This window comes from Hypanus sabinus, chromosome 7 (genome assembly GCF_030144855.1).
Source record: "Hypanus sabinus isolate sHypSab1 chromosome 7, sHypSab1.hap1, whole genome shotgun sequence".
NCBI lineage: Eukaryota > Metazoa > Chordata > Chondrichthyes > Myliobatiformes > Dasyatidae > Hypanus > Hypanus sabinus.
In genome coordinates this window covers 5,700,245-5,724,467 of record NC_082712.1, presented here as the reverse complement: position 1 = coordinate 5,724,467, position 24,223 = coordinate 5,700,245, and the positions used below count along the sequence as shown (strand labels likewise).

General features: G+C 43.3%; 1 protein-coding gene across 5 annotated transcripts in view; it reads left to right on the top strand.

Annotated features, from left to right (window-relative positions):
- The window catches only part of palld (palladin, cytoskeletal associated protein), a 343,659-nt gene that overhangs the window by 229,068 nt on the left and 90,368 nt on the right, over positions 1–24,223 (top strand). Inside the window, exon 1 of one of the 5 annotated variants that reach the window (XM_059974114.1) lies at positions 18,528–18,661. The exons of the other annotated variants lie outside the window; for them this stretch is intronic. The gene's annotated coding sequence lies outside the window, so the exon portion shown is untranslated. Of the gene's footprint in view, positions 1–18,527; positions 18,662–24,223 lie in introns of those variants that run through there. 5 annotated transcript variants of the gene reach the window in all.

Genomic DNA, 24,223 nt, shown 5'->3' with positions numbered 1-24,223 from the left:
AACAACTTCAGAGTAATTTGATTAAAAGTTTTTACTGAGTCATGTTAACAACAGTACACAGGGAGTAACTTACAATATGGGCACAAAACTGTTAATTATTTATTGAGATATAATGCGGAACCAGCCCTTCTGTCCCTTCAAGCTGCACTGCCCAGCAATTTAATCCTAGCCTAGTTATGGGACAATTTACAATGACCAATTAACCTGCCAACCAGTACGGCTTTGGACTACGGGAGGAAACCGGAGTACTTGGGAGAAACCCATGAGGTCACAAGAAGAATGTATAAGCTCCTTACAGGCAGCAGTGGGAATTGAACCGGAGCCGCATGTACTATAAAGCATAGTGCTAACTACTAGGCTACATTGGCACCCCTCTATCCAATCTCATCCCAACCAACATTGACCAAAGGAATTCCCTCAATTTTCCACCTCCACATTGACAAATACAGTACTGTGCAAAAGTCTTAGGCACCCTAGCTATATATATGTGCCTAAGAATTTTGCACCCACGTCACCTCCCCACCCCGGCACTCCTCTGCCACCTGACCCACACCCCTCCCATGGCACTCTACCCTTTGATGCCCTGATTGATCAGGAAGCTATTAACTTCAGCCTTAAATATACCCGCGGTCTTGGCCTCCAACACAGTCTGCGGCAGAGCATTCCACAGATTCGCCACTTTCTAGCTAAAACTTCCTTCTTACCTCTGTTCTAAAAGGTTGCCCCTCAATTTGACTGTTCATTCTAGTTCTGGATATCCTCACCACATGAAACATCCTCTCCAAATCCACCCTATTTCATCCTTTCAATATTCAGTAGGTTTCAATGAGATACCCCCCCCCCCCAAACACTTTCTTCTAAATTCCAGTGAGTACAGGCCCAAAGCTGCTAAACACTCCTGATATGTTAACCCCTTCATTCCTGGAATCATCCTTGTGAGCCTCCTCTGGACTCTCTCCAGTGACATCCTTTCTGAGATATGGGGCTCAAAGCTGTTGACAGTACTCCAAGTACAGCCTGACTAGTGTATTATAAAGCCTCAGCATAAAACCTCCTTGCTTTTATATTCTATTTCCCCTGAAATAAATGCCAACATTGCATTTGCCTTCTTTATCACAGACTCAACCTGTAAATTAGCCTTCTGGGAGTCTTGCATAGGACTCCCAAGTCCCTTTCCATCTCTGATTTTCATCTCTGATACTTCTCTCCATTTAAGTAATAATCTGCACTATTGTTCCTTTTACCAAAATGCATTATTGTACATTTCCAAACACTGTATTCCATCTGCCACTTTTTAACCCAGTCTTCCAATTTATCTAAGTCCCGCTGCAATCACATTACTTCCACAACACAACCTACCCCTCCACTTATCTTTGTATCATCCTCAAGCTTTGTCACAATCATTAGTTTCATTATCCAAATCATTGACAAACAATGTGAAAAGTAGCGGTCCCATAACTGACTCCTGAAAAACACCACTAGTCACTGGCAGCCAACCGGAAAAGGCCCCTTTATTCCCACTCATTGCATCCTGCCTGTCAGCCATTCATCTCTCCTGTAACTGTAAGAGATATGTGGAAAAGGCAATGGATGGAACGGAGTCCACAGCCAAAAGAGCTATGATCTTATTGAATGGCAGAGCAGGATCGATGGATCAGATGGCAACACCATTTCCGATTTTTATGTTCTGATGTAAAAAAAAATTTGTGTTGGAAGAACAAGATGAGTTGGACTTTAAGACTTTTTTTCAGAGACCTTTGTGAGTTCTGTGTTACTGTTCTTGTTCCATCCTAAACCAGCCACATTCCCATGCTCCCAAAACATGCCAATCACTTGCTGAAACTTGCTGTCTTGAGTATGCTTTGCTTTCTATAAAATACGGCCAGTTGTGTAGTGACATATTTTCCACCGAAGCTCACTTTGACTGAAGTGAACTCCAGTGGCAAGGAGCCATGGACTCCCAAAAAAGTGCTTCACTGAGAGCTGGTATCCTAGTCAAGCAATTAAACAAACATCAAGGAAATCGGTATTTTCCGTCATTGTTCTGTCTCCCAAACTCTAAATCGCTCCTGTGAATGTCGTGGTTTGTGAGAGGGAGGATGGAAAATGAGAGTTCATGATTGCCCAGAAATTCAATATTGGTATGTAGTGCTAAACGAAATGCACTCTACACTTGCAATCAGATTCTAATCTACTTCCAAAACTCAGCTCCATAATTGCAATGTGACTGGGATGCAATTCAAGGCAGATTTTTTTTATTGCCTTGAGCCTTTTTTTATGTACAATCTTGAGGATCTAGCTTGCTGAGAACTTGGCTTGTTCTTTTTCAGTTTACAGGGCACCATAATTAGACATAAAAAGCACATTCAGTACTGAGTTCTCTCTGGTGTCCTGTGGCCACTGTTAAGGCAGTTGGCAGATCTGCTACCTCCCAGCTCCAGTAAGCCTGGTTCAGTTCTCGTGTCTGGCATTGTCTGGTTGGTGTCTGTGCATTTTCATTCTAACTGCACGGGTTCCTTCCCACATCCCAAAGACATTCAACTTTTTAAAAAATTATATTTTTTCTATTTAGAGAACAGCAACAATCTCTCATGGCCCAATGAGCCTGCGCCGACCATGTGGCCAATTAACCTACCAACATTTAGGAAACATCTATAGATAGTGGGAGGAAACCTGAGCACCCTACATGATGTAGGAGACCTACATGATCACAGGGAGAAGCAGAATCTGCTTTAATATCACTGGCATGAAACTTGTTGTTTTGAGACAGCAGCACGGTGCAACACAAAGCTATAAATTACAATAAGGAACATATTTTAAAAGAGATTTAAGTAAGTAGTGCAAAAGTAATGAAGTAGTGTTCATGGGTTAGTTCATTCAGAAAGCTGGAGATGGAGGGGAAGAAAATGTTCCTAAAACATTAAGTGTGAGCCTTCAGGCTCCTGTACCTCCTCCCTGATGGTAGCAATGAGAAGAGGGCATGACCTGGGTGATTGCAATTTCTTAATGATGGGCGCCTCCTCAAAGACAGCAGCAGAATTGAACCCGAGTCACTGGTCTTATTGTAATAGTATTACAGTAACTGCTACGCAACAGTGCCATTTGGTAGGTCAATTGACTCCTGTACATTACCCCTAACCCCTGGGAGAACACTAAGAAGAAAATGAGATTATTATAAGCTTAATGTGGACTGATATTTGATGGTTAGCACAGATGTGGTGGGTGGAATGGCCTGTTTAATACCCTGTGACTATGTTTCTATAATATTGACCCTACAGTCAACGTTTCTCAACACTTCTGTTTATTTTCACTTACCTTGTCAGAGCTTAGAATGCACGTGTTTGCTATTTTGCCACAGTATTGACACTTCAAAGGTACTTCTGTTGCTGTAGGTTTCTTGGTGACGGCCAGAAAGAGTTGTGAAAGGTGCTATATAAATTCAATTGGTTGATTATTTTGCTGCCTCTGGTGAGAACCTGTAATCCTTCACGAGAGTGTGAGCTACTGTAACTAGTGCCATGGCATTGACCTCCTGCTGTGGGACGTGGTGTCTGTCCATTGATTTACATCTCTCTGTGGCACATCCTGTGAATGAATGACATCCAAATGAAAGATTGATAGATGAATTAGCTTTATTTGCCACATGGACATCAAAACCTACATTGAAATCCCTCATTTGTGTCCAATGTAATCAGTGAGGATTTTGCTGGGCAGCCTGCAAGCATCACCACTTTTCCAGTGCCAACATAGCATTCCCACAACTTATTAATGCTAACCCACACATCTTTGGAATGGGGAAGGAAATGGGGGCACCTAGAAGAAAACCCACAGGGTCACAGGGAGAGTGTACAAACTCCTTACATACAGTGGTGGGATTTGAACCCCAATCATACCGTTAGCTCTTGTAACATGTTGTGCTAACTGTTACCCTACCATGCCTCCCTAGGGGAGGATAATTTGGACTCCTGAAGCTCTGCTTCCTAAGTCACCTTATCAATTTGGCCTGTTAATTTGATTCAGTAAAGGATATTTTCTATATTAGAGATGTAAGCCTTGGAAAGAAAAGACTGTGGTGATGTTTTCCCAGTGCTAATTTAAGATTGAATCTTTGCAACTGCATTAAAACAATGGTTTTCCATAAAGTCTTGCATTAACATTTATGAGCATTACAACACAATTTAAAGTCAAGTCCTCCAAATTGGCAAGTAACACGTTTACCTGTTATGTAAAGTAACACTTGTGTGCGTGCACACACACACACACACACACACACACACACCCACACACCTGGATGAACTCAGCATGTCAGGCAGTATCTATGGAGAAGCCAAATGTTTTGGACTGGGAAGGAAGGGGGAAGAAACCAGAAAAAGAAGGTAGGGGAGGGGAAGTAGTACAAGCTGACAAGTGATAGATGAAACCAGTTGAGAGGGGAGATGGGTGGGTGAGGGAAGGGAAGTGAAGAAGCTGAGAGGTGATCAGTGGAAGGGCTGAAGGAGAGGAGAATAGACCATGAAAGAAAGGGAAGAAGGATGAGCACCAGAGGAAGGGGTTGGGCAGGTTAGGAGAAGAGAGGAGAAGGGGAGCCAGAATGGAAAAAGAGTGAAGGGGGAGGGGGTAGAATTCACCAGAGGCTACAGAAATTGATGTTCATGCCATCAGGTTGGAGCCTCATGCCTCTTTTGTAGATCTTGTCCATTTTCTAAAACAAGATCTTTAATGCCATTCAATATGATGAGTTGGAAAACAGAACTACAGCTGTTTAAATCACTCCTCACTTTCAAAAGATTAGAGTGCAGCATCTGGTTAAGTTACCGGAGGGCAAGTTTGTAGTCTAAGAACCAGAAGGTGCACATCTAAGGCAAGAGGGAGAAATCATAAATATGAGATTCTGCAGGTGCTGAAAATGTTGAGCAACACACACAAAATGCTGGAGGATCCCAGCAAGCTGGAAGCACCAGTAAGGAGGGAATAAACAGTCAATATTACAGACCTAATGAAAGGTCTTGGCCCGAAACATTGACTGTTTATTTCCCTCCACAGATGTTCAAAGTTCAAAGTAAACTTACTTTCGAAGTACATATATGTCTCCCTGAGCTTCATTTCCTTGCAGGCATTCACAGTGGAACAAAGAAATACAATAGAGTCCATGGAAAACTACACACACACAAAGACTTACAATCAATGTGGAAAAGAAGGCACGCTGTGCAAATACAAATAAATGATAAAATAATCGATTGATAGATAGATAGATAAATAAATAAATAAATACATACATACATACATAATACCAAAATCATGAGATGCAGAGTCCTTGACAGTGACTCTACAGGTTGTTGACCAAACTCAGAATTGAGATGAGTGAAGTTATGAAATCCATGCGGGTTCAGGAACTTCGCTACTTAATTAGATTCAGAGTATAGAAAGAGGCCCTTTGGCCCAACTAGCCCATGCTAACCAATCTGTCAACCTGAGCTAATCCCATTTGCCTGTGTCTGTCCCATGTCCCTCTAAACCTTTTCTATCCAAGTACCTAACGAATTGTCTTTTAAATATTGTAATTGTGTTCTGGTCAGTTGCCACTCAAGTACTCTTCCTCTTTCCTCTCTTGCCTTAAATCTATGGTCTCTACTTTTATACTCACTACTTAAAGTGATAAAGAATTTGTCCATTCACCTTGTATCTCCCTGTAACTTAATATATTAATATATAAATATAAATATTAATATCAAACATTTAATATATGATATAAATACTGCTGAGAACATGAGTTGTAACATACTTAAAAAAGTGAGTCCAAAGGTTGTTTCAGTGATCAGTTCAGTGTTGTGGTGAGTGAAGTTGTCCATGTTGGTTCAGGAGCCTGATGGTTCCTGAACCTGGTGGTGTGGGACCTGAGGCTCCTGTGATGGTTGAGGGTAATAACTGCTCCTGAACCTGGTGGTGTGGGACCTAAGGCTCCTGTACCTCCTTCTTGATGGTAGTGGTGAGAAGAGATCATGGCCTTGATGATGGATGCTGCTTTCTTGTGGCACTGGTGAAAGGGCTTTTCCTATGATGAACTGGGCCTTATCCACTACTTAATACACTCTTTTCTATTCTTCTACATCTAATTATCTGGATTGCATCAACACTTCCAAAGCAAACAATACAGTAGCCTGTTTGTATACTGCAGGCTCCCATAATCAACTTAATGACTACATAATTTGTATTTATAATGTTCATTAAGGGTTCATCGTGGGGTAGGACATTCTTGCCTGTTTTTCTTTAAATGAGAACCTCAGGCACTTGGACGTTCAGCTTTGTTCTGAGTGAGGCATTCTCAGAACGTCCTCAGACGCTCTGCATCCCACTGCGTGACCCCCCTTCCTTATAGCAATGCAGCGTCAGCCTGGACACTTAAAACTCACTGCTCTGCCACGAGACTCGAGGCTTCCAACTCCAGCCGCAGGCCACAAGAGTCTGTTCTGTAAGGCTCAGCTCCAATATCCACAGACCGTCAGCATGACTGGTGGTCAGAAGAGTTCTCCCCCAGCACCACAGAGTACTGACATTGCGGAGTGGGCAGCTAGAAATTTAAGTTAACCCATGTTTAGGAAGGAGAGCAGAGAGGAGAATGAAGGTCATTGTTCCACACAGTGATGTATTATGGTCCAGAATTCACCTCCCTCTGGGGCAGGTCCAATAACCAACTGACGACAGGAATTGGATGAATACCTGCAGTTTGCTGTAGTTTTCCTATATTGTGAGAGGATGCTCTCTATGAAGGCAGCGTAGATTTGCACCAGGATGTTCCGAGGAAGATGGGATTTTACCAAGTGCTACGAGAAGTACAGCCTCTGCTGAGAGTTTTTGTAATGATTATCTGGTTTACAGACATCCTTCATTCTTACTGGCCTGGATGTAACTTCAACACTGTGGCTAACTTCCCTTTGCCCAATGAAATGCCCCTGCAAGCCACATGGTTCAGGGGCAAACAGGGAGGCATAATCTGTGCTGGGCCAGTAGTGGCTGCATTCCGCAAATGAATGTGAAAATAACATTAGAGGCACAAGAGTTTGCAGATGCTGGAATCCGGAGCAACAAGCAATCTACTGGAGGAATGCAGTGGGTCGAGCAACATCTGTGTGAAGATAGAAACTGCCGACATTTTGGGGCAGAACGCTGCAAAACTTTCAAGTTCCTGGGTGTCAGTATCTCTGAGGATTTAGCTTGGACCCAACATAGCAAAGCAGCTATGAAGAAGACACAACAGCAGCTATATTTCATTAGAAGTTTGAGGAGATCCGGTATGTCATAAAGACACAAATTTCAACAGCTGTACCATAGAGAGCATTCTAACTGGTTGCATCACTGTCTGATAGGTGGGGTGGTGTGGGGGAACTACTGCACAGGATCAAAATAAGCTGCAGGGTTGTAAACTCAATCAGCTCCATCATGGGCACCAGCCTCCATAGTATCCAGGACATCTTCAAGTAGCAATGCCTCAAAAAGGTGGCATCCATCATTAAGGATCCCCCATCATCCAGGTCATGCCTTGTTCTCATTGCTACCATCGGAAAGGAGGTACAGAAACCTGAAGGGACACACTCAGCGATTCAGGAACAGGTTCTTCTCCTCTACTGTCTGATTTCTGAATGGACATTGAACCCATGAACACTACATCACTAATTTTTATTTCTCTTTTTGCATGACTTATTTAATGTAACTATCTTTTTTACACACACACACTTCCTGTAATTCAATTTTTTTCTATTATTATGTATTGCATTGTACTGCTGCTGCAAAGACAAATTTCACGACATATGCCGGTGATATTAAATCTAAATCTGATCAGAACCTTCATACTAGTCAATTCTGGTCTTGGATCAACACACATAAAGTGCTGAAGGAACTCAGCAAGCCAGGCAGCATCTATGGATAGGAATAAAACTGTCCATGTTTCAGGCCAAGACCCTCCAGCAGTCACACACACTCAGCAAGTCAAGCAACATCAACAGAGGAGAATAAACAGTCACTGTGAAGGGTCTTAGCTCAAAATGTTGACTGTTTAATTCCCATCTAGAGATGCTGCCTGACTTGCTGAGTTCCTCTAGCATTTTGTGTGTTTTTCTCAAGATTTCCAGCATCTGTCGAATCTCTTGTGTTTAGGTAGTTGATCAATCCATTAAGACCAATTCCTCCCACAGATTCTGCTCGACTTACTGAGATCCTCAGAAATAAAAAAGATTTGTTGCTAAAAATAATTTCTACATGAAAAGCTAAAACAGCCCTTAGTTTATGTTAGTGGCCAAAGAGGGAACAAGTTATTTACAGAAGTTTAAAAAATGCCATATAAAAACCGTTGACAGGAATGACTCAATGGGCTGAATAGCTTCTCTCGATTCTAGATGAAAGGGTCATAGAGAGAATGTCTTTCAGAGTATAAACCCAATTTCTGTCACGGTATCTGTGCCACTGAGCTCCAGTTTAAGGTCTACCTTCAGATGTCTCATTCAGAAACAAATGGATCTAATCAGAGGCCATCTCTCTCGGTATTTTCCATTTAGGGACTGGTGATGTCAACCTGAGTGAATTTTTGTCAGTATTCCTCCAGTTTTATTTACATTAGCAAGTCAGGAAAGAAGCTGAAGAGCAGAATGATCCCAGTTATATTTACCACAGCAGAGTCAAGCCTTTAAGGCTTGTGATGTTGTCAGAGAGCTATTCATCATTTCAGTGGAAATGTTTTGAGAGCGAGAGAAAGAGTTGTATTTCCAAAAATGGTGACGTTTATTTTTAACAAGCATCTGTGTGTGTGTGAGTGTAACTGTGTCCATGTGTACTTTAATGCACTTTTGTGTCTCTGCTTTTAACTCTCTGCTTGTGTGCACATTTATTTGCACTTTTGTATGAGTGTATTGTAACTGTTTATACCTTTATCTGTGTGCATTTTGTATGTTTAGCTATGTATGTGTGTAGCTATGTGCACTCTGTGTGTGAGTTTTAGCTACTTATTAGTTGCATTTACGTGTGCTTTGTATTGTATGTGTGTGTGTATATATATATACATTTTAACTGTATCTTAGGTGGTGTGTGTGTGTGTGTTTCCCATTCTTCTCATTTCCCACTCTTCCTGGAGAATAAAATGGGATTGTGATCCAGCAAGCTCAGGAATGTGGGGGCTGGTCTGGGACGGAAGTGATGGTTTAAAAATTAGCTATTTTTGAAGCCAGGCCAGTTTCCCAATTGGTATGATGAGCTCCTCTATGTAATGGGGAATGTCTGCATGGTATGTCAGTAACCTCTCTCTCGGAATGCATGTTTATACATCTGCGGATGTGGGCATACAAACTGGGAACTCACTTAAGACAAGAATGTTGTTCGACTTTCAAACTGGAAAATATTGAAGGAAAAGGTTATGTGGGGTCCTCAGTGCTGAGTCTCCATTCAGTCAGCACTCCACATATGGAAGCCATTCTGAAGAAAGGATAATTTTTCCGCACTGGAGGAGGAGGTGAATTGGATGCATTCCAATTGCATTAAATAGAAAAACATTCCCAAAGAAAGATCTGCTCTGTCTTCCTAAAAAAAGAATTAAAGCAAAAAAAAGAAACTGGCCCTTAATTTGAGTGCACTTCAACTAAAATCGAGATGGGAACATTTTTGTCTTCAGCTATTTTGCAGTTTATACCCTTTCTTCAGGACAAGTGCCTGCATCAATATCGTCTCCATCTCAAAGCAGGGGCCAAGTTTCTCCTATAACCCTTAGGTAGTTCACCCATCACCCCTACAGCAGCTCGTGGGAGTCCTCTGTCCTGGGCCAGTATTTAAAGTTATCCCCTGGTGTGGCTCATCTTCTTGGTGTCAGCTTCAAGGTTGTTTTGCCAGTTATTTTTCAACCAGCCTCCCTTGCTTCCGCTTTCCCTGGAGATTCCACATTATGATTGTACTTGGCTTTCTCAGTGTGTGTCCTATCCATCCCCATTCTTCTTCCGCTTCTGGCTGGTGTGCTCTCAGCCAGAGGCTGATGTTGCCGATGACTTCTGGCAGGCGGATCCAGAGGAATTTTCTCAGACAGCTATTAATAAAGGTCTGCACTTTCCAAATGGTAGTCTTTGTTGTTCTCCAAGTCTCTACCTCCCTCAGGCAAGCCTGGAGAGTCACTGACAGACACAATGCTGATACCCATAATGCCTTCAGCCTGCCAGCTGTTTGATGTGGTTAAACCTCTCTTCATCCAAGAAACATGATAATGGCACAGACTCACTTCTTACAAAACCACATGAGTGATGTTTACATGGCAGCAAATTACCAGGGCCATATCTCACCTTGGTGATCATTACTTAATGCCGCAGGTTTCTGGTCATCATTCTGCATGAGTCCTCTGGGGACCCGTGGGTTAACTATGCTATTGAATTCGCTAGGTTGTGAAACTTCATCGCCGGTTTCCTCTCTCCCAAACTGTTCATGCACATGGCCTCACTATTTTCCCTCTCTTTTTGCACTGTTAACTTGTATATTTTACATTCTGCCAGAAAACATCAGACTTCACAACATGTGTCAGTGATAATAAACCTGATTGTTGTTCTGATTCATGCCTGAACAGTTTCTGAACAATTGTGTGAAAGTGGCAAGTGCACATGTGGCCGACTAATTGCGTAATGAATCAATTGGGCTCCTATGCCCCTCCCCGTTATGCGTGGGTTTTGAGTGCACACAGCTTGTTGCTCACCCACACCGCCAGATTCAGGACCAGTTAATACCCTTCAACCATCAGGCTCTTGAACCAGAAGGGATAACTTCACTCACCCCATCATTGAACTGTTCCCACACCTATAGACTCACTTTCAAGGACTCTTCATCTCATGTTCTCAATATTTATTGCTGATTTATTTTTTATTCTTTTTTCTTTTGTATTTGCACAATTTGTTGTCTTTTGCACACAGTTTGTCTATCCTGTTGGGTTCCATCTTTCATTGATTCTGTTGTGTTTCTCAGATTTACTATGCATGCCCACAACAAAACGAATCTCAGGGTTTTACAGTACAAGGTAACATGTACAGTACTGTGCAAAAGTCTTAGGCACTGTCACGTACCCCGTGACTGAGTAACCAAACCAGAAGAAATGGAATGATACGTTGGAGTCTGGTGGTACTGTAACTAAAGGTGTTTATTAACTAAAAGTGATACAGTACAAATATACTTATAAAACAGGTTAGCAATGATATATACAGAAGTGTGAGAATATAAATCAAAACTAAGCTCTTTCAAAGTCTAGGGGTGAATGAATAGTCCTAAGATGATGCAGAGTTCAGTTCAGTTTAAGTCGAGGTAGTTGCTGTGGTACCATTGGAGAGAGAGAGTGAGCGAGAGGTGAGCAGGCAGGCAAACCTTCCGTTGTCTTCTTGTTCCATTGTGCTGTTGCGGTCACCGACTGTGACCCCTCCATTCCCGGCCAGACCGTTCTTCAGTGGTTAGCCTGTCAACCAGGCGTGGGTGGACACACACACAAGCCCCCACCGGTCTGCCTTCACACACTGTGAGCCTCTGATCGATTCCCCCGAATCAATCCTCCAAACCCCCACCTTCCTGTGGGTGCGCAATGCTCTTTCAGTGTCCTGTGGTGTGTCTGCCTGTGTCTCAGCAGACTTGCTTTTATCTCCCCTACTGGGGTACCAGCCATCCATCAACTGACCATCTCCATGTCCATCACCTGGCCCCACCTTGTTGTCTCAGCGAGAATGTTAACGAGCAAAGAAGAATGTCCTTGTAGCAAAGGTAAATAATCAGTGAAGAAGCCATAATACTCAATTATGTGTGTGTCTCTCTCTCATCTGTGTAGGATGCATCCCCCTCTTCTTCTCTCTCTCTCATTAGCAGCACAAACAGTGTCCAAAAGCCAGACTTATTCTCCCGACATTTTAAAGTGGTTGTCCACAGAAAATATGAACCCTAGGGGTACGTAACAGGCACATGTATTTAGATAGGGTGCCTCAGACTGTTGCACAGTACTGTAGTAATCTTATGCATTGCACTGTACTGCTGCAAAAAAAAACACATTTCATGACGTGATTCTGATTTGGATCTCGACTGTGAACTGAGAGTGAGAAAGGGGAAGCATGGTTGGGAAAAGGGGAAGGGAGAGGAGAGGGAGCAGGAAGCACCAGAGAGACATTCTGTAAATGATCAATAATGGAAATGTTTGGAATCAAATGATTTTGCCTGGTGCCTCAGGGCTAGATGTGTTTACACCTGCACCACCCCCGCCCTTGGCACTCCTTCTCTGCCATCTGTCTCTCACCCCTCCCGCAACACTCCACCCTCACCATTCCCAACATCCTTTGTTCCTGCCAGATTTACAAACTCGCTCTCTGCTCCACGTTGACTGTAATACAGTACTGCGCAACAGTCTGTGTGTGTGTGTATGTGTGTGTGTGTGTGAGTGTGAGTGTGTGTGAGTGTGAGTGTGTGAGTGTGTGTGTGTGTGTGAGTGTGTGAGTGTGTGTGTGTGAGTGTGAGTGTGTGTGTGTGTGTGTGAGTGTGTGTGTGAGTGTGAGTGTGTGTGTGAGTGTGTGTGTGTGTGTGAGTGTGTGTGTGTGTGTGAGTGTGTGTGTGTGAGTGTGTGTGTGTGTGTGTGTGAGTGTGTGTGAGTGTGAGTGTGAGTGTGTGTGTGTGTGTGAGTGTGAGTGTGAGTGTGTGTGTGAGTGTGTGAGTGTGTGTGTGTGAGTGTGTGTGTGTGTGAGTGTGAGTGTGAGTGTGTGTGTGTGAGTGTGTGTGTGTGAGTGTGAGTGTGTGTGTGTGAGTGTGAGTGTGTGTGTGTGAGTGTGTGTGTGTGTGTGAGTGTGTGTGTGTGTGTGAGTGTGTGTGTGTGAGTGTGTGTGTGTGTGTGTGAGTGTGTGTGTGTGTGTGAGTGTGAGTGTGAGTGTGTGTGTGTGTGTGAGTGTGAGTGTGAGTGTGTGTGTGAGTGTGTGAGTGTGTGTGTGTGAGTGTGTGTGTGTGTGAGTGTGAGTGTGAGTGTGTGTGTGTGAGTGTGTGTGTGTGAGTGTGAGTGTGTGTGTGTGTGAGTGTGTGTGTGTGTGTGAGTGTGTGTGTGTGAGTGTGTGTGTGTGAGTGTGAGTGTGAGTATGTGTGTGTGTGTGAGTGTGTGTGTGTGTGTGTGTGTGAGTGTGTGTGTGAGTGTGTGTGTGAGTGTGTGTGTGAGTGTGTGTGTGTGTGTGTGAGTGTGAGTGTGAGTGTGTGTGTGTGTGTGTGTGAGTGTGTGTGTGTGTGAGTGTGTGTGTGTGTGTGTGTGTGTGTGTGTGTGTGTGTGTGTGACGCAGGCATTTGCACAGTAGTGTATGTACTTTGATAATAAATTTACTGTGAACTTTGAACATTTCCGCCTCAATGGGCCTGGTTCATTGCTCCCACACTGTAAGTTGCCCAGTGTGTACCAAGGCTAATGTGACGAGTAAAAGAGTTTAATCCAGCTGCTTCTTAGTTTTTCCTGCTCTGTGCATGAGTACAAAGTCAAGGGTGTGTTCGTTGGTTGGCCAGCAGGTTACTATGTAATGCCTCTGCTGTGGAGAAAAGCATGGCTTTGACCCCATACTTTCAAACAACATCCCAGCACAGCACATCACAGAATCTAGCCGGCCTTCTGTGGACTGTGTCAGCACCTCTCGCTGCTTTGGTAAAGAAGCCACCATAATCAAAGACCCCACTGACCCCACCTCACAATCTACCTCATTATGATCTTGCATCTTATTGTTTACCTGTGTTGCACTTTCTCTGTAGCTGTTCCACTTTATTCTGCATTCTGCTACCATATTCTCTTGTTCAAGCTCAGTGCACTGTGTAATGGTTCGATCTGTATGAACAGTATGCAAGACAAGCTTTCCTCAATATCCTGCTACATGTCAATTATAAGCCAATGCCAACTCCAATTCTAAACCCAGCCTGGGCATCTTCTCTTCTCCCCCCACCCCATCAGGCAAAAGATACAAAAGCCTGAAAGCACCAGGCTCTAGGACAGCTCATAAAAATACAACTGCAGATGCTGTGGATCAAAGAATCCGAACACAACGCTAGAGACCTCCTGAGTTCTTCCAGCGCGTGTTCGTATTCTAGGACAGCATCTACCCCATTGTAATGTGAACGTGTGTCCTCTCTCTCTACCTTGTTAGATCATAAGACATAAAAGCAGAATTGGACCATTCAACCCATTGAGTCTGCTCCATCATTCCATCATGGCTGTTTTATCATCCCTCTCAAACCCATTCTCCTGCCTTCTTCTTGTAACCTTTGACACCCTGACTAGTAAAGAATTTATCAAACTTTGCTTTAAATATACCCATTGACTTGGCTTTCAAATCTATCTGTGGCAATGAATTTTACAGATTCACCACCCTCTGGTTGAAGAAATTCTTCCTCAAGTCTGTTCTAAAGGGATGTCCTTGGATCCTGTGGCTGTGTACTCTAGACTTAGCCTTCCCCACTACTGGAAACATCTTCACCATGTCCACTCTCTATAGGCCTTTCAATATTCAACAGGTTTCAATGAGATTTCCCCCCACGCCCCTCAATTGGCTAAATTCCAGCAAGTATACTCATCAAACAGTCCTCATACCTTTACCCTTTCATTCCCAGAATTACTGTCGTGAACCTCCTCTGGACCCTCTCCAATGCCAGCACTTCTTTTCTTAGATTACACTGCTGATAGTTGTCAGTGCAGTCTGACAAATGCGGTGTCATGGCACTGCATCTTTGATGCACCATCAATAACTCACACTGAGACGTAGGCGAGATATCGGCTTTTATTGACTGGAAGAAGGAACCAGGAGTGAGTGTCTATCATACAAGGTCTTGGAGACTGAGGCCGAGCGTCAGGCCGCAGGTCTCCTTTATACAGGGGCCTGTGGGAGGAGCCACAGGAGCAGTCAGCAGGGGCGTGTCCCGACAGTCCACATAGTTCACCACAATCTTCTCTGTACTTTCTGTGTGACTCTGCATTCTGTTACTGCCCTTCCCTGAGATTGCCTCAACATACTGGAGTGGGGAAACAGGGGAAACGATCTGCACGGATGGTACACCAGACAACGCAGGTGACAATAATGAGCCGGTTTATCAATTTTACCAGTTTAATATTCTTAATCTCCAGATCCATCCTGTCAAGATATCTCAGGATCTCGTATGTTTCAATGAGGGCTCCGCTCATCTCGAATAAATTCCAGCCGAGCTTGTATACCTTTGCTCATTTGACTTTCCACCCACTGCAAGTTCTAGTCTAGTAAATCTTGTCTGAACTGCTTCCAATGCATTAGCATCCTTAATGTTTTCCAGATGCAGCCTCACCAATGCCTTACGTAAGTATAAGCACACTAGCCTTGTGTTCAAATGTGCTCAAATTCAATTGGAATTGGTTTATTATTGTCACATGTACCAAGATACAGTGAAAAGCTTGTCTGGCATACTGCTCATATGGATCAAGTCATTAAGCAGTGAGCTAAGATGTATGTGCATTTAATAGTTTGGTAATATTTGAGTAGGTGATGAGGTCGAAATTCAATCTTATCATACAGAGGACAGTACAGTAGCATAACAGTTAGCCTAACTCCACTATGGCCCCAGCCACCTACCCGGGTTCAATTCTGCTGCCGTCCGTCACGAGTTTGTACGTTTTCCCTGTGACCATGTGGGTTTCCTCTAGGTGCTCCGGTTTCATCCCACGTTCCAAAGAGGTTCAGATTAGGGTTACTAAGTGGTGACAAGCTATGTTGGTTCTGGAAACGTGGCGATACTTGCAGGCTGCTCGTAGCTCATCCTCAGACTGCGTTAGTTGCTGCATGTTTCAATGTACATGTGACAAATAAGGCTTATTTCTTCTTAACCTCTTTCAAGAGGCTGGTAACAGTGAGACGGATATGTGCTTGCAGTTTTTAGTATCTTCTGCCCAATGGGGTAGTGGAAAAGAGAGAACGTCCAGGGTGGGTGGGGTCTTTGATTATGCCGTCTGCTTTACGGAGGTAGTGAGAAGTGGAGGCAGACTCCACTGAGGGGAGGGTGGTTCTTGTGATGTGCTCTGCTGTGCCCACTGCTGTCTGCAGTTCCTTGCAGTCACATGCAGAACAGTTGCTATACCAAGCTGTTATGCATCCAGACAGATGATTGCTCACCTCTGGATGAATCACGGGATAATTTATAATGACCAGTTAACCTACCAACCAGTACGTCTTTGGATTGTGCGAGGAAACCAGAGCACCCGGAGAAAATCCACACAATTTAAGAGGAGAACATACAAATCCCTTTCAGATGACACTGGACTACAACTCTGATCTCTGGAACACCCCAAGCTGTAATAGTGTCGCACTATCCATTACACTACGGATCAGAGATTAGAGGAATTTCTTTAGCCAGAGGGTGTGAATCTGTGGAAGTCATTGCTATGGTGGCTTTGGAGACCAAGTCATTGCGTATATTTAAGGCAGAGGTTGACAGGTTCTTGATTAGTCAGGGTGTCAAAGGTTATGGGGAGAAGGTGGGAGAAAGGGGCTGAGAGCCATGATTGAAGGAATAATTTATAGCCAATAAAGCCCCATGTGGCAGCCAGCCTGTGCTCATGAAATTCCTGTAGTGAGTGGTATCTACAGAACTTGGAGGTGGAGTCATTCGAGGCAATGTTTCTGACAGGCATTTGATATGCAATAGTCAGGGAGTATTGAGAGAGTTTGGAAAAAGTAGTGTTGAGACCAAGCTTGGAACTGCCAAGAGGTAGATGAATGGAGCAAAGAGAATAAAAAAAAGGACCCCAACAAGTGCTGCTAACCTTTGATTTATTTAGAGATACAGTACGAAACAGTCCCTTCCAGCCCAATGAGCCCTGCCACCCATATATTTAAACCTAGCCTAATCACAGTACAATGACTAATTAACCTCCTAACCAGTATATCTGTGGACTGCAGGAGGAAACCAGAGCTCCCAGAGGAAACCCACATGGTCACATGGAGAACGTTCAAACACTTTGTAGACGGTACCGGAATTGAACCCTGAACTCCGGCACCCCAGAGTGTAGTATCATCACACTAACCACTAGCCACCATGGTTCCCCTAAGCACTCATTTATACTGATCCCCTCTACTAGCTTTGCCCTGTGTCAGCTCCTGTTTCCTCTGTTTATTGTCAGGTAAAATTACTTAGGCAATGCAGAATGAAGGCTGAATATTGTCTTCGTTTACAGGGAGAATTCCGTCACTTTCTTTGAATCCATGTCTTGTGAGCTTTCATATTTCACCCGAGAGGGCAAGCCGCGTTTACTGCCTCATCCAGACATGACAGCACTCCCTAAGGGCTGTATTTGCATTGGAACATCAGCCTAAGCCTCTGACAGAACTGTGAATCATAATATAGAATTGTATTTAAGTTAATAAACATTGATGTCATTTTAAGTTTTCTCAGCCAACAGTATAGGAATGGAGTTTAATACTAGACCCCAGGCTGATGATGTTAGCTATTGACAAGATTGTTAAAATTTATTGCAGGAGTCGATTTGGGCTATTGTGGACTTTCTAGCCTGCGGTGAACTTTGGCTCACTCCCCAGCTCTTGTTCACCTTGCAGATCAGAATACTGTGCATTGGGTTTTCTCTTAACCACCACCATGTACTTATGTATGGAGATCATTCCCAGGTAGAACAAACATTTTAACATATCTTGATACAGGTGGCAAGAATAAACCAATAGATTTCAATCCAACAGACATTTTAAATACCAAGGACCTTTACATCCAGCCCAAGCCCCATTTTCTCTATTTTAGTTCTTTCTTTCTCTCTTTTATACTTTCTCCCCTCCTTCTCTCCTTCTCCCTCCTACCCCCTCCTTCCCTCTCCATCCCTCTCCCTGCTCTCTATTCCATTATATCTCTCTCTCACTCTCTATCTCTCTCCTCCCTCTCTCACACACTCACTCTCCCTCCCTCTCTCTCACTCTTTCTCACTCCTTCACTCTCACGCACACACTCATCTCCTTTCTCTCACTCTGTCTCTCCCTTCCTCTCTCTCTCACCCTCTCTCACTCTCTCCTGCTTTCACTCTCACACTCCCTCTGTCTCTCTCCCTCCCTTTCTTTCTCCCTCTCACTCTCTCTTTCTCTCACTCTTTCTCACTCCTTCACTCTCATGCACACTCATCTTTCTCTCACTCTCTCCCTCACTCCCTCTCTCTCTTTCTCACAGTCTCTCGCTCTCTCTCCCTCACTCTCTCTCACTCCGTCACACTCCCTCTCTCCCTCACTCTAACACACTCTCTCACTCCCTCTCTCTCACTCCTTTCTCTTGCTATGTTCCATCTTACCTCCTATTCTTTCCCCTTTATTTTTGTTCTCTTTTCCCTCTTTCTGTCAGTTTTCCATCTTGTTTTTAATTTTGTTTTCCCCTTTTCTCTCTCTCTCTCTCATTCTTTCATTTTCAAATCTCACATTGAGATAAGAAATAATGACTGTTTTTTCAGCCAGTGGGGGGGGGGGGGAGCGTAATATGAGCTGTCTTCTCTGGAAAGCATTCACTGGAAATGTAACGTCATTAATGCACCAGCCTTCACTGAGTTTTTTTCCGCAATACTTGAATGAGGAAAAGCCCCAACTTCGCAGTGCTGCTAATGGATTGTTTGAAGTTCTGACTGGCACTGTACCCATTTGAGAGGAGACAGGTAAAAGACTTCTGCGTGGACAATCCTGAGATCTGAGTGTGTTTCCTTTAGTGAAGAGTGGTCTGAGAACTGTGTTGTATGAAATGTCTGTCTCCATCTCTCTTTAAGTGTCGCATTTTGTTCTGTACCATGTTTGGTTTCTATTTCCTATTGTTTATCTGCCGTGTGTATTGCAAGACTCAATGAGAGCACATGTCATGACAAGGCTTGATTGACTGAAGCCATTTTTTTGCCAAACGGGATTGTAATATTTATTGTTCAGATGCTTTTAGCTGTGAAATATTATCTTCACATGGACAAAAGATGTTCTTGCAGAGGAAATTTATCACGATCTGATAGCCGAGACAAAGACATAGTTTAAGATCAGTGTGGGAAGTTCATTACAGACCAATTATTTCCTGTGATTTTAAAGTGACTCTTCATTTTCAACAATCGAGTGGTGCAGTTTGTTTATTAGTCCCCAGGTAGACAGAGTGAGCGGGTGAGGAGTTCAAACCCCACGTCCAGCACATGACAATACAGTGCCCACTGCGTGTCTTTTTGTGCTATTTATTTGGAGTAACTTTTTATGTCTTGCACTGTACTGCTGCTGCAAAACAACAAATTTCACAACTCCTGCTAGTGATAATAAATCTGATCGTAATTCTGCTATGGAAACTCCGGTGCCCAGGAAGTCTTAGTAGTGTTGGGACAAAACTTTTATCCCTCTATGACAGAATTACGCCATTTCACCCCTCGAGTCTGCTCTGCCATTCCATCATGGCTGATTTATTATCCCTCTCAACCCCGTTCTCTTGCCTTCTCTCCATAACCTTTCATGCCCTGACTAACTAAGTACCCTCCACTTTAAATATACACTATAACTTGGCCTTCACAGACCTGTGGCAACAAGTTCTACAGATTCACCACCCTCTGGCTAAAGAAATTCCTTCTCATCTCTGCTCTAAAGGGACGGTCTTCCACTCTGAGGCTGTGCCCTCTGTTCCTCTGCTCTGTCAACTAATGGAAGCAGCTTTTTCATGTCCACCACATCTAGACCTTTTAATATTCTGTAGGTTTCAGTAAGATTCCAGCCCCCCCACCCCACCACACCTCATCCTTCTGAACAGTGTGTACAGGGTCAGAGCCAACATCTACAGGATGCAATATCTCAGGAGAGTGACATTCATCATCAGGGACCACCAGTAGGCCATGCCCTGTGCTCAATGCTGCCATCAGACCAGAGGTACAGGAGCCTGAAAAGCCATGCCTTAAGGTTCAACAACAGCTTCTTCCCCACTGCTGTCAGGTTCTTGAACTGACCTGGAAAACTCCAGTTCTATCTCAGACTGGATTCTCCACAACTGATTGAAGAGGTGTGCATTCCAAGGCTGGAGCGGATGTTGAGGATCCCCTGTGGCATTTTGCAAAGTAGAATAGAGGCATCTCAATCGGCATCAACACTCATCTTCTGGGCGAGCTGGAACACATAAATAAGAGGATGGGTTAGATGACCTATTCTTGGTCAGAGAGGTATGTGTTAATCACTGTCTGGAGCAGGAATGTCCAAATCCTAGTTATGATAAGATGGGCTCTTGACCTCAGAATCTGCCTTGCAACAAGGGGCATAACCATCATGAAAGACCCTGTCTATCCAGGCTGTGCTCTCTTCTACCTGCTACTACTGGGAAGGAGGTACAGGAGCCTTAGGTCCCTTACCACAAGTTCAGGAACAGGTGTTACTCTCCAACCAGCAGGCCCCTGGACCAGAGTGGATAACTTCACTCACCTCAGCACTGCGCTGATTCCACAACTCACAGTCTCACTTTTTAGGACTCTGCAACTCATGTTCTCAGTATTATTTATTTACTTACCTATCTATCTATCTATCTGTTTATTTCTGTATTTGTTTGTTTAGTTATCTATTTATTCATTTGTTGCATTTGTACAGTTTGTCCTCTTTTGCTCATTGGTTGTGTGTGCTTTTTCATTGACTTTATTGGATTTCTTTGTTTTATTGTGGATCTCAGGGTAGTGTATGGTGACATATATGCACTTTGATAATAAATTTACTTTGAATTTTGAACATTCCAAAGACATACAAGTAAGTTGTAGGTTTGTCCATCCTGTTGGATATGGTCTTTCATTGATTCTATTGTGTTTCTTGTATTTACTGTAAATGACCTCAAGAAAATGAACATTGGGGTAGTTTATGGTGACATATACGTACTTGTTAATGAGTTTACTTTGAACTTTATGTTTTGAGCTTGCACCTTATTGTCTGACTGCAATGCACTTTCTCTAAGTACCACATTTTATTCTGCATGCAGTTTTTGCTTTTCCCTGTACGATCTCAATACACTGTTGTAATGAAATGATCCATGGGAATGGCATTCGCAAAACACCATGCTTCACTCCACCTCAGCACGTGACGATAATAAACCAAATTACCATTTTGACCAGCGGCTGCAGTACTCTACCACTGTCGGGGAAACATGGTGATTCAGCTATTAAGAACAATTCAACATTCAAAATAAATTTATTATCAGGGTATATATGTCACCATATACAACTCTGAAATTCATTTTTTGCAGTCATACACAATAAATCCAAGAAACACAAGGGAATCAATGAAAGACCTCACCCAACAGAACAGACAAACAACTAGTGTGTAAAAGACAGCAAACTGTGCAAATAAAAAAGACAAAATAAGGCAATAAATATCAAGAGCATGAGATGAAGTGTCCTTGAAAATGAATCCATAGGTTGTGGGAACAGTTCAGTGATAGGGTGAGTGAAGATATCCCCTCTGGTTCAGGAGCCTGATGGTTGAGCCAGTGATCTGGACAATAAGCTCATAGATTCAACCCCTCACCTCCCCTACCTCATAGCAGCCAGGGTGTAATTAAATTCAGTGTCAGAATCAGATTTAAAATCACTGACATACGTCATGAAATATGACATTTTATGGCAGCAATACAGTCCAGACATTTAAAACATTAAAACAGTAAAAAATAAAATAAATAAATAGTGTAAAAGTGAAGTAGTGAGATGGTGTTCATGGGTTCAAGGTCTGTTCAGAAATCTGATGGTAGAGTGGAAGAAGCTGTTCCTAAAATGTTGAGAGTGTGTGTTCAGGCTCCTGTACTACCTCCCTGATGCAGCAATGAGAAGAGAGCATGTCCCACCTGGGGACAAATTTACCAGCCACTGGCATCTTCTGCCCAATGGGAACAGGACATTTCCATGTGCCATCTCCCTCCCTGTCCCCCTCCATCGAGCCAAAACAATCGGGGCTGGGCAGAGCCATGCTGAGCTGGGAAAGCTGAGCAGATTCGCTCACGGAGCCAGTGAGACTGTCTGGTGGCTACTCTTCCTGCACCAGCTCGCTCTCCCATCATTGCTCGCTCTCCAGTTCTCTCCCATATGCTGTTATTGTTTCCAGCTCACAGTTTGGGTGACAAGAAGTTGTCTGGAATGATGATCTGGGGATTCCCATTCAGGATTTTCCCTACTACTAAAATTACACCACCCATAAGTGACATTAGCTCTCTAGCCTGGAGCTAACTGGAACTAGGGAACATTGCCTCAAGATTCGGAGGAGAAGATTTAGGACGGAGATGAGGAGAAACTGTTTTTCCCAGAGAGTGGTGAATCTGTGGAATTCTCTGACCAGGGAAGCAGTTGAGGCTTCCTCACTGAATAAATTTAAGAAACAGTTAGATAGGTTTTTACATAGTAGGGGAATTAAGGATTATGGGGAAAAGGCAAGTAGATGGGGCTGAGTTTACATACAGATCAGCCATGATCTTATTGAATAGTGGGGCAGGCTCGATGGGCCAGATGCCCTTCTCCTGTTCCTATTTCTTATGTTCTCATGTAACCCCAAACCACCAGGGGACTACTCAGTTCAAAGGTGAACAATAGTTGCTGATATAACCCGAGAACAAGCAAAATATAGGTCCAACAAGGCAGGTGTGATAAAACAGGACTTCCCTCTTCATTGCCCTCTCAGTGGGGTTGGACGAGGTGATTTGGCAGTACTTGCTGGAGTTTAGAAGAATGAGGGGTTTTTTCATTGAAACGTTTCAAATATTGAAAGGCCTGGATAAAGTGGATGTGGAGAGGATGTTTCTTATAGTGGGGAAGTCTACGATCAGATGGCGCAGCCTTGGAATGGAAAACTCTCCTTTAGAACAGAAATGAGCAGGGATTTTGTTGGCCAGAGTGTGGTATATCTGTGTCATTACAGCTGTGGAGGTCAAGACATTTGCTATACTTTAAGCAGAGTTAATAGGTTCTTGATTATTAAGAGCATCAGAGGTTACGGGGAAAATTCTTCAAGTAATTCCATCTCACCTCTGTTCTAAATCAATGTCCTTCTGGCCTTAGACTCACTCAATACAGGAAACATTCTTCCCACATCCACTCTATCCATCCATTCAAAATTCAATAGATTTCAATGAGATCCCCCCCCCCCCCCACCCCATTCTTCTAAACTCCAGCAAATACAGGTCCAGAGACATCAAACATTCCTTATACATTAACCCTTTCGTTCTGGGAATCATTCTTGTGAACCCCCTGTGGAACTTCTCCGAAGTCAGCACATCTTCTCTTAGATAAGAGGCCCAAAACTGCTCACAATATTCCAACTATGTTTTGACCGATACCTTATAAAACCTCAGCATCACCTCCTAGTTCTTATATTCTAGTCCTCTTGAAATGAAAGTTAACATTGCATTTGGCTTCCTTAGCACTGACTCAACCAGCAAGTTAGCCTTTTGGTAATCCTGCACAAGGACTCCTAAATCCCTTTGTGCCTCTGATTTTTGAATTTTTTTCCCAGTTTTTGAAAATAGTCTATGCCTTTATTCCTTCTTCCAAAGTGCAAGACCATACACTTCCTTACACAATATCCCATCCGCCTCTTTGCCAAGTTCCCCAATCTTCTGCAGTTTCCCTGGTTCCTCAAAATTCTCTGCCCCTCCACCTATCTTTGCATCATCCACAAACTTAGCCACAAAGCCATCAATTCCATCATCCAAATCTTTGACATGTATAGCATGAAAAGAATCAGTCCCAACATCGACTTTTGTGGAACACCACTAGTCACCAGCATCCAATCTGAAAAGGCCCCCTTTATTCCCACTCTTTGCCTCCCGCCAATCAGCCAATCTTCAATCCATGCTAGTATCTTTCCTGTAATACCATGGGTTCCTATCTCATAAGCAGCCTCATGTGTGGTACTTTGTCAAAGGCCTTCTGAAAATCCAAGTAAAAAACACCTACTGACTCTCCATTGTCTATCTTGCATGTTATTTCCTTAAAGAACTCCCAAAAGATTTGTCAGGCCAGATTTCCCTTTAAGGAAACCATGCTGACTTTGGCCTCTTTTGTCATGTGTCTCCAAGTACTCCCAAACCTCATCCTTAATAATGGACTCCACTATCTTCCCATCCACTGAAGTCTGGCTAACGGCCCTATAATTTCCTTTTTTCTGCCTCCTCTTCTTAAAGAGTGGAGTGACATTTGCAATTTTCCATTCCTTTGGAACCATTCCAGAATTTAGTGACTCTTAATAGA